Consider the following 10,350-nt stretch of genomic DNA (forward strand, 5'->3'; position numbering starts at 1 on the left):
TTTTTTTTCAAACACTGCGAGATCCGTATACAGTCTGGTTGGTGCGATATCATTGTGGTTCATAAGTTTATTACTTATTGATTTTTGTACTTGTATAATTCCAGTTGGTCAAGACAAACATCCGTTCTCCGTGTAATTATATGCCTATATGAACTCGGGAACCTACAGTTTTATAAGCTTTAATAAAGCTTTTATGTAGGCCCCATCATATTTCTTATACTTGTTGCATCTTCATACGATATGACCATGTACATTTCTATAAAGTATATATTTTTTCTTCTTCAATCAAAAAAAAAAAAAAACATGATTGGATGTTTATTTAGTATTCTTGTTTTATTGTCAATAATTTTGCAATCTCATCATTGAGAAAATGGAAATATGAAATGAATTTGAACTGAACATCCCTTATAGTGAGGCTGCCAAGTAAAACATTCTTATTCCTTATCCCAATCACTTTAAATTCTACAACTCTGCACCCAGTATAATCAATTTCTTAATTGTTAATATATAAAATCTGAAAATCTTCCGCAGAGTTCTCCTTTAATCAATCATGACATCCTTGGCCATTGTTAAAGAAGAAATCTAACCAAAAATAATCTTCAACAGCAAGAGAAAAATATTCCCTACAGAACGATACAAAAATGACAAAAATCGGATAAGGAAGATATGACATTTTGAAATGTCATATTTTTCGGAAAACATTTCTTGACCAGTCCTTATGCATATTGAAACCACCAAGTTGACGATGTTTTGCTCTCACAATTTCTTATTTATTTCGTATACAGAAATGACAAAGATTTCACATTTCATTTGTAAAGATATAAAACATGTCTTCAAACGACCCAAGATTAAAAAGAACAAATGCTGAAACTGATAATATTAAAGGTATGGTACAGTATTGGAGGAGATGAATATTGGGTTTTTTACTTTTTGCGAGATGCCAAGAAAACACTTACGAAATAGTACAGAGCATACCATTTTTAAAGAGGAATTTAAAGTTTATTTGATAAAAATGGGGTTTGGAATTACTGAAACATCCAAAAACAAAGTAAAACAAAGTGATCGTGTAATAAAATGTTGGTTCCCCACACTATGGCACGCCAGAAGGGAATCAAATAATTATGTTCGACACCAACTAAAAAACCATTTCATCAATTTAAATTTCATTCCACAAAAATATGTTCGATAAAATATATATTTCATAAAATATATATTCAAACAAAATATATATTTGACAAGAAAATATGAAGGTTTGACCGAAATATATTCGACAAAATATATATTTGACAAAAATATATATGTTTCACCAAAAATATATTTCACAAAAATATATTTGATCAAAAATATATTTGACACAAACTATGTTTGACCCAAAATATATTTGACAAAAAATATATTTGACCAAAAATCATATTTGACCAAAATATATTCGACAAAAAATATATATATTTCACCAAAAATATATTAGACCCAAGATATATTTGACATGGCGTTCTATACTTACGACAAGAAATCATTCGATGAACAAAAAACCATTCGATGAACAAAAAATCATTCCATAAAAATAAAAAGTCATTCGATGACAATACAGCGCAGCGCAAGCTTACACTGCACGTGTCGTGGCGTGTACACTGTGGTATACACCATCAATCTGCAAATTGCATGCGCATGCACATCCGCGCGCGCTTGCTAGCCCGTATACCGTGCGGTGAGAGCTAGACGCTCGCGTGTGGTACGCGCGCTATTATACAAAGCATTAGCGATTTCGATGTCTGTCTCTTCTGAAAGTGGGAGTAGGAACGATCTCGATGGCGTTATGCAAGAGATTCAGCTCCGCCATTGCCAGTGAGATGACGAGCGCGAGATCGATCGGGATCAGGTCGCCCGGTCATGGACATACTTGGAGACTAAGTTAGCACGAGCAGAGCAACATCAGCGGTAACCGCAGCAGCGACCCCAACACGTTACTGGTACAGCGCCCGGCCGCCCCGGGCGGGGGTTACATCAGCGGCAGCGTTTACGAATAGCCCGACCAGACGGAGGTACGCTGTGCGAATATCCTACGTACAGCGACTGGGCTGTGACTGGGCAGCGCCTGCCATGACGATCCGGTCTCCAACCCAAACATCAAGCAGGCCAAGGGCAAGACCACAGCCTGAGGCTGTAAATAGGCTCAGGCTCAACCACCGGCACCGCACCGGCACTACGGATACGGGCTCAGCCTCAGCAACCCCAGGTTGGTAAACTGTCGTAGACCGATGAGATCTGTATCTGTATCGTCACTGTATGGTTTAGTCAGCAAAATGTCCAGGAAGACATATCCACGCTAACTTGTAGAGGAGCACTACGTGTGGACAGAACGCGACCATTGAAATTTGTCTGAGATCTGTCTCTTCTCGTTGCCGTCGGTCATGGGCTTCTTAGAGACAGATTCCGGCGGTAGTAAAATGGTAATGCAGTATTGGCAGTAAGCCAATATCGTATCTAAGAGGCAAGAAGATATACCTCAAATTTCACTCTACCAAATTCCACCAAAATTTCAGGGATTCCTTAGTATCTCATTTCCAGTCACTCACATAAATTTGAATTAAATGAGACATGGGGAAGCATTGAATTCAACGTTGACTTAGTTGTGGTTGTTTCTGCTCGCGCTCACAGCTTGCGCTGTCTAATGTTAACGTTACACATTACGGTGGCTTTTAAATAAGGGGGACCATCATAGACATCATAAAAAACAAGGTTATATGCCTTCTAACCTGGAGTAATGTGTAACTCATCATGAAATATAGATTGCTAGTTGTTCTCCCCCCCCCCCCACCCCATGAGACTAACAATTAGAGTTACTGTCACACAGGTCAGTATCATTACGACAGCGCGTTGCTGACTGCAGTTATTCACGCGATCACGATTACTCTCCACAGGCATTCATTGTCGGGAGGTAGTTCGCCGTACAGGAGGAAAAGAATATGAAGTTTCCGTGACAACCTGAGGACATACGTTGATGCAGCAGGAAGAGATGATGGATGTGTGAGGTAAGACATCGTGTCCTCATTGCTAGATTCCCACTGGTGTGATATTTTGAATGGAAAGTGCTTCAGTAATATTATACTAATCACAGAGTTAGGAAAATTGACTTTATTTCTTTTTTTTTTCTTCTATGAATGTGATGTTTCTTATGGAAAGTTATGAGATTGAATAAGCTGAATGAACAATTCTCAGAGGATATAGGTATGTGATATAAACAGCCATCCCTATCTTTCAACAGAGCAGAATTCTGGATGCCTAATCCAGTCAAGTACTAACTTAGTCAAGTACTTGTACTGTTTGAAAATTGTTGTTCAAATTTTACCTCTTTATTGTTATTTATTTGTGTGTGTGTGTGTGTGTGTGTGTGTGTGTGTTGAAACTAAAGTTTCAAAGATGAAGTTTAGGAAGTCAAGACTTTATGCCCCATTGTGAATGTTTTTTACTTTTGTGATAAACTTGGAATATAGTGATTTGGTGTGTTTTTTCAAAGCTAGTAATATTAGGAATAATAAAGTAGTGATGGTAGTGATCATAATAAAATTTTCATGATGAATTATCACTGTTGTTATTACTTGAATAATGAAAATGATGTTTCTAGTCATGATTATCATCATCATCATCATCATCATTATCATTGCTTTCCCCCTTGCAGAATTACAGTATATGTGCCTCTAAATATATTGTAGGCAAACTATAATAGCAGTACCTAGAGAAACCTGAAACAAGTACCGGTACATCAATATGGTACTAATTGGAAACATTTCAGTTCATCTTTTCAACATCAAGTTTATTATATGTTGATACAATTATGTTCCAAAAGGTACATGTATACAGTATTTACCCAGTAATGTCATGCATTGTATTTCTGTTGTTTCCACTAATACACAATGGCAGCTACAGTGTGAGAATGTTTGAGGCCATGAGGGGACCTGTAACTATGTCATCTACGAGATCTGGGAAACAGAAGAGGACTGGAAGACGTGAGTCACTTTGTGTTGATCTCTATTGATCCAGTGATGGTTTTGCCAAGGTTTGACACTGTAGCTCCTTATTATAAAGCATAGATTATTAAGTTCAGAAGAAAATCAAGCAAACAATTCCATACTTCGTCAAATTCATGAAATTCTTCCGTCGAGATGTTTTCATTGCGACTGATTGACAAATTGCCCCACATCGACGTAAATAAGCACTGAATTGATCAGTGTTTTAGTAGTAGCCATGATATTTACGTCGATGTGGGGCAATTTGTCAATCAGTCGCAATGAAAACATCTTGACGGAAGAATTTCATGAATTTGAATAACAAAGCAGTACCCGCTGCATGCTATAAGGATTAGAACCAACACTTGCTGTCGGGCGAAAGCTCGGTGGTCTAGTGGAGATGACGCCTGTCCGGTGATCAGGAGGTCGTAGGTTCGAATCCTGCTCGACTATGTACGCCCATGATTTTTTATCATGGCTACTACTAAAACACTGATCAATTCAGTGCTTATTTACGTCGATGTGGGGCAATTTGTCAATCAGTCGCAATTCCATACTTCATTTGTCAGAATAAATTGTGCAGTATTAAAAGAAGAAAAAAGTGTCTTGTTCAGAATATGTTCACTGTTATTGTAGTTTGTGTTTATTTGTTTGTTTGGTGGGTCATAGGATTTCTGTACCAGATGTAATTGCTTATGATTTGTGGTATTTTGTAGTACATGTATCATGTTCTTTGTTGATAAGCTTGTCTTGTATTCTTTCAGGAACTTTGCTGGTGCCAAGTCAAAGTCTTTCCGTCGAGAGAATGTGGATCTTTTGGACAAACCAGAGCAGCTGTCTTCAATGGCTATACCAGGTGAGAGTCATGTTACCCCAGTGATAGCTGGAGTCCAATTCCAGAGTGGTTAACCCTGACTTTAACTAGTGGGGAAATTCTGTTTAATCAACATATTGCTTACAGGAGCCATGCTTGTGCTGCGATAACTATTTTATCAGAGGATCCTGTTCAGTGTATATCAAAATTTTACGACCCTCATAAAGGTAGTTACATCAATCAGCTAATCTTTGAGGAGTTGTAGATTCAGAAAGAAATGAAGACAGGATACTGTAAAAATTTTTGTTTCAAAAAGTAGATTCTAGAGTATCTATCTTGTGTTGCAATAATCAAAAGTGCACACCCAATTCTTAACAATCTCTATTCTCTACTTACACAAAATGTTGTTCTTACACCCCAATGGAAGTAGTTTTGTGCATACTGTAAAGCAAGAAATATTTGCAGTGTGAAATTTTCTTGAATCACAGCTGACAGCCTTTTTTTTTCTTTTGTTTTTTTATGCCTCCGCCACGAAGTGGTGCCGGAGGCATTATGTTTTCGGGTTGTCCGTCCGTAATGAATTTTGTGGACAGCGTAACTAAAAAACGTTTTGAGGTATCGTAATGAAACTTGGCATGTATGTGTATTAGGGGGTGAAGTTGTGCCTATCAACTTTTGGGTGCACATGCTCAAGATCAAAGGTCAAAAGGTCAAGGTCAAATACGTAAAATTTCACTATTTCCACCATATCTATGCAATGCCTGAAGATATTTTCTTAAAACTTAATGTATACATGTATTACCCAATTAAGATTCTCTGGTGGAAGTTTGGGGTCATGAGGTCAAAGGTCAAAAGGTCAAGTAACAATATTTTTTTGTCTGTAACTTGGAAATTGTTCATGGTATCTTCATGGAACATAGCATATATACAAATGTACATGTACTGACTGACAATGATTATCTAGAGAATTTAGGGTTCATGGGGTCAAAGGTCAGGGGCCAAAGAAAAGGGCAACACTTCAACATTTTACTATTTCCCTCATATTTATGCAATGCCAGCGGGATTATTTTTTTTTTACACTTGGTGTATGCATGTATAACCTGATAGAGATTCTCTGGAAACTTTTTCTTTTCTTTTTTTTTTTGCCTTAAAGGTCAAAAGGTCAAAGATCAAGGGAAAGTGCTGAACTAACTTTTTCCTCCATATCTCAGAAGTGGCTCAAGGTATCTTGAAACTTTCTACATATTTATGCATGTTCTGCCTGACAGTGATTATCCTATGAATTTTACGGTCAAAGGCCAGATGAAAATGGTAACAATGTACTTTTCAATACAGAAATTGCACTTTTTCTCCATACCTTGAAAAGTACTCAATGCATAAACTTATGAATGGGCAAAGTCAAGTTAAAGTCCTTAAATCCCCAAATGCATGCTCTCCTATTCATCCAATTAAACTTAGGTCAAGGAAGGTGAATATTCAACACATTTGTGACAAACTTGTTATTTTAATATTTTGCCAATTGTGTGAAAATGTAATCACACATTGTCCACATGTACAGTAGACCTATTAGGAGAATCATGCATTATGGCGGAGGCATACCAGTCGCCTTAGCGACATTTCTAGTTCAGCATGCCACTTGAATTCAATGCATACAGTGCATACAATGTAAACAAGAACTTTTGCATGTACATGTATTTTGATTTTGTGACTCTTTGATCTCACAAAATTTGCAAAATTGGAATACACACGAAAATGTTTGGCTTAAAATGGTTCACTATTTTTGCTTCAATTGAGTTCTGCATGCCAAAAACGAAAGATTGTATACTTCATTCCGTTCAAAATAATTGTATGGTGGAATAATTATTCAAATATAGGCATTAAAGACTCTAAACAGTGTTTTCACGGAAGAATTAAAATGGGTTGATGCTTATTCTCCAACAAACGTTATTCATTCATCCATTTCATTCATTCATCTCATTTATTTTCACTTTCATTATTGGTTGACAAAATCTGTATTAAAAACACAAACAAACAAACAAAAATGCACTGTGTCAAATATGATAATGGAGAAATCATGAGAAGTACAACGTAGTCTTATTGAAAATGACCCCTTAATAACAAATATGATGTAAATATGTGTAATCATTTATAATCATTTGTAATTTGATTGAAACAAACATGAATACAAATTGTGATAAGATTATGTATTGATTTCTACTTTGCAAGAAATCAGTTGAAATTTGAATTATTGATGAAAACTTATCCCGTAATGACCAATTTGCATGGACACATTAATGATTATGCAAAAGTATGAAGTGAAGGATCTATGAAGATAGATTGCAACATATGATTTTGTTTGTTTGTTTGTTTCTCTGTGTTGGTAGGAGCATAGCTGCCTTGGACCCTGATAGCCCTATCCATCATCATGAGGTTTCCCAACCCACTCAATGCCATGCAGAGCCTTTGGATCAACGTCATCATGGAAGGACCACCTGCTCAAGGGTGAGCCACAATGTGCACACATCAGCAGGTCTGAGAGTATTCTGAAGGGGGAGGGCAATTATGCCGGCAGTGCAGTCATTATTCTGATTCAGTCTAATCAGGCCACTCTGCATAAAGATTCACAATCAATCAATCAGTCAATCAATCAATCAATCAATTAATCAATCAATCAATCAAATTTCTTCAAGCAAATATCTTTGAACCTCATTAAAGCTTTGGTTTCAAAATATTTCATTTTACCTTTTCATCGGCTAAAGCAGCATCTTAGTGAGTACCATTATAATTCTTCAGTCATGGGGAAAATAATTTTGTAAAAGTAAAAATCAATACCTCTCAAATCAGCAGTGTTTCGAAGTCTCATTTGTATGCCACTCTCCTTCTCTTTGTGACCCTTCTTATTGGAAAGTCTGGACGCCAACTATTTCTACTCTACACATTAATGTTGTTTCCAAAAATCCTTTCTGTCTATATAGCTACAGATTTTATTGTTAATTTGGAAGAAAGGACAAATATATGTTCATTCTTTAAAAAAAAGAAAGAAAGAGTGTGTATACATGTATTATCAAAGATGGATAATGAACAAATACTGACATGAAAAAAAAAATTGTGCATTCTGTAGTTCACATTACTGTATGATAATGTTTCATTCTCTCCCCACTCCTCTGTCCAGTCTCGGAGTGGAGCCATTGGACAAGGATGTAATAAGGAAGCCTCCTCGTTAGGTTCGTGACCCCATGATCACCAGACCTCTTCTTATTTATGTAGTCATGTCTGCCCTCATCATCGTCGTGGGGATCCTCTGGGTCTTCTGGAGAGAGGTTAGTGCTCCCTTTATTGTCCATGACTGTACACACATTTCTATTAATATTGGTCAAGTTCTTCCTTTACATAATTGTAATATTATGCCCTTGCTACATTGTGCCGAGTGATAACATTAGTGCATTTAGCAAGCTATCTTCTGTCAGATGCTTTGTCATGCGGATTGTAATATTAGATAATGATGCATGTATTGATTTGATTAGATTTATCCATTGTCTTTATAGATACTTGGCTGTGTATATTAGTACATGCAGTAGCAGCATTCATCTTCACATACAGTATGCAATGAATTGTTTTGCTCCATGAAGCCTTTTCAGAGTATAAGGACAAGCATGATACTATCTTGAGCTGGGATTTATCAACTTGTGCCTGTCAAGCAGTCCAGATGGCACTGTAATAATGACTGCTCCTCTCGATTAGATGCAATCCTGCCTCAGCCTTCTCTGTGTCAGACAAAGTCATAAAAAGACGTGTAGCATACATGTATGAATACAAGACCATACATACTGTCTGATGCACCACTGGTGATGAAATTACTCAATTGTGTACAGACTTTGTCAGTACGTTTCAACATAAAGTAATGAGTGATAATTTTGATAAGTAATGTTGTCAAACATGCAGATCATGCCTTGGTTAGCTGTCCTTCAAGATGTAACTGATGTTGGTTATCTACTTCCCACCACTACAGGAAATATTCCAGATGGAAGCACTGTCAGTATAAGGTAAGTGTGGCATGAACTTCCCTCCCCTTCTCCCATCCCACTGGTGTATTCGCACACTTTTGCCATGTTATTGTTGAAACCAAGGGCCGTCATTTAAATATCACAGGCTAATTGTTAATTGTACACATTGTAAAATTATTGCCCATTGTACGCTAATGTGTACAAATGTGTCCTTTAAAAGCAAAAAAATTGAATGAGTTAACTATGTGTAAAACATCTGTCATTATGATTGTACTTCTTCACAACTAAACCTCAGCACTTCTGTAGGATTTCTTGTATTCTGCTCTGCTTCATGTTTTGAGAAAATTAGAGGTTTCTTATACTTTTTTTCACTTTATAAGATATTTGTAGGAAAATAATGCTATATATTTGGTTTCACAGGCTGCTGACTGGATGGTATAATTGACTAATTTAATGTCTAATGCACTACAATGACTTCCATGTCTGTTTAATTAGAGGGGCAATCAGGCACAGTTTTACTCTTTTCCATAGAACTCCTTTTAATGACTTACTCTCGATTGACTGATTTTTGTTGCTCATTTCAGATATCTGTTTCTTGGTGATGCTGACTTCCTCTGTCTTAGTTGTGCCGGAGATTAAAAGTAGGGTCATCGGCGGTTGAGTCGGCGTCACATCATCAAGCAACTGTGTGATTTTGAACTTGTTTGACCTGACGATGGTCTCATTGATACTTGGCAGGAATCTTATGTGGTTTTGCAGTATTTCTGACGCATTCAATCTGTCAAAATCTTCATACATGTACTGGTGCACGGACATTTGTTTGGTTGGGTATACTCAGTGAAAGTCATTAATAAGTGAAGACTGTGTACAATTGTACCTGCTACCTGTATTTTAGGTGTAAAACTCATATTTAACGAAACCCCATTCGATAGAGAGGGTCTGTTGCATCCAAAAATTTGTTATATAACCAGTTTAAAAGCCGTCACGACATACCGGTCAGAAATTCCTGGGCTAAATCACCCAGCGCCACTGACAAATCGATTCTCTGAATAATACTAAATAAAATCTTCGAACCGGACTTATCAGTCGCCAACACGCTGTACTGCACGGCCATTTTCCGACACCAGGTGTTGTTGTTGTTGTTGTTGTTGTTTTTGATAATTCGCAAACCCGTATCGCGCCCTCTCTCAGTAAAAACGATGTATTTCCTTTTTTTTGTGTGTGAAAAGTTCAGGGTCGGGGGGTTTTCTAGGGTCGGGCGGGTTACGCCAATACAATGATTTTTTTTTTTTTTTGCCTCATGGAAGTGTTCCTGTTTGCACAAGGTTTTATATTGAAGTGTTTCTCATGGTTCTTATAATGGGCATTTACTTTAAACAATTATGACTGATAATGGTTTTTATTGATGATGAAGGTTGCCAGTATTGAGTAATGCATTCATATTTAGTTCATTTCTTGAATCTGTAGCATTTGATCTCATGTATTTGAAATTTTGCAATTGGTACATGAATACCAACTCTTTCAT

General features: G+C 36.9%; 1 long non-coding RNA gene and 1 pseudogene across 1 annotated transcript; both read left to right on the top strand.

Annotated features, from left to right (window-relative positions):
* Window positions 1-2,100: 2,100 nt before the first annotated feature.
* Window positions 2,101-8,124, top strand: LOC140239101 (N-terminal EF-hand calcium-binding protein 1-like; annotated as a pseudogene).
* Window positions 8,120-9,790, top strand: LOC140239060 (uncharacterized). The gene is made up of 3 exons (XR_011901949.1): window positions 8,120-8,141; window positions 8,831-8,864; window positions 9,410-9,790. It is a non-coding gene; the product is annotated as an uncharacterized lncRNA (long non-coding RNA).
* The last annotated feature ends 560 nt before the right edge of the window (window positions 9,791-10,350 follow it).

The sequence above is a fragment of the Diadema setosum genome, chromosome 15 (genome assembly GCF_964275005.1).
Source record: "Diadema setosum chromosome 15, eeDiaSeto1, whole genome shotgun sequence".
NCBI lineage: Eukaryota > Metazoa > Echinodermata > Echinoidea > Diadematoida > Diadematidae > Diadema > Diadema setosum.